The sequence below is a fragment of the Arachis stenosperma genome, chromosome 1 (assembly GCF_014773155.1).
Source record: "Arachis stenosperma cultivar V10309 chromosome 1, arast.V10309.gnm1.PFL2, whole genome shotgun sequence".
NCBI lineage: Eukaryota > Viridiplantae > Streptophyta > Magnoliopsida > Fabales > Fabaceae > Arachis > Arachis stenosperma.
In genome coordinates, this window is record NC_080377.1 from 57,959,640 (window position 1) to 57,960,638 (window position 999).

A 999-nucleotide genomic window follows, 5' to 3' on the forward strand; every position below is an offset into this window, starting at 1 on the left:
TCAACTCCTCCATATACCGAACCAGAGAGGACCCTTCATAGACTTAGAAGGGAAGCAAGAGGGAAGAGAGTACTGGGAGAAGAAGAATCTGAAGGAGAATCTGAGGACAACTTTGAGGAAGCTCTAGATCTCAACATGGATAGAGAATTTCACAACCATGAGAGGGCTGATGGAAACAATGCCATTCCTGAGAGGAGGGTTCTTGGTTCATACATAAACCCAACCTCTGGGAATTGTGGAAGCAGCATTCAGAAACCACCCATTCAGGCCAATAATTTTGAACTCAAACCACAGTTAATATCACTGGTGGAGAACCATTGTTCATTTGGTGAGAGTGTTAATGAAGACCCAAACCAACATCTCACAAAATTCCTGAGAATTTGCGACACTGTGAAATCCAATGGAGTCCAGGAAGATGCCTATAAACTGCTCTTGTTTCCATTTTCACTTAGGGACAAGGCAGCTAAGTGGCTGGAATCATTCCCAAGGGACAACCTAACAACCTGGGATAAGGTGGAGAGCAAGTTTCTGGCACGTTTCTACCCCCCACAAAAGGTCAATAGGCTTCGATCTGAGGTTCAGACTTTTAGACAACAAGATGGTGAGACGCTCTACGAGGCATGGGAGAGGTTCAAAGAGTTGACAAGGAAATGCCCACCAAACATGTTCCCTGACTGGGTGCAATTGCATATTTTCTATGATGGACTTTCTTATGAATCAAGGAAGGCTGTAGACCATTCATCAGGAGGTTCATTGAACAGGAAAAAAACTGTGGAAGAAGCCATTGAAGTGATTGAGATAGTGGCTGAGAATGAGTACTACTATGCTTCAGAGAGACACAACACTAAGGGAGTCATGGAGCTGAACCATGTTGATACAATTTTAGCCCAAAACAAGGTGTTTGCCAAGCAACTAGCAGAGCTCACCAGGAAATTAGACACAAAGCAAGTGGCTGCGATACACACACAAGATCAAGAGGAAGTAAGCATTGAAGGAGGT

At 44.0% G+C, this 999-nt stretch overlaps 1 non-coding gene across 1 annotated transcript; it reads right to left on the minus strand.

Moving 5' to 3' along the window:
* Window positions 1-561: 561 nt before the first annotated feature.
* On the minus strand, window positions 562-665 carry LOC130949867 (small nucleolar RNA R71). The gene has a single exon (XR_009073477.1). It is a non-coding gene; the product is annotated as a small nucleolar RNA R71 (small nucleolar RNA).
* Window positions 666-999: the final 334 nt, after the last annotated feature.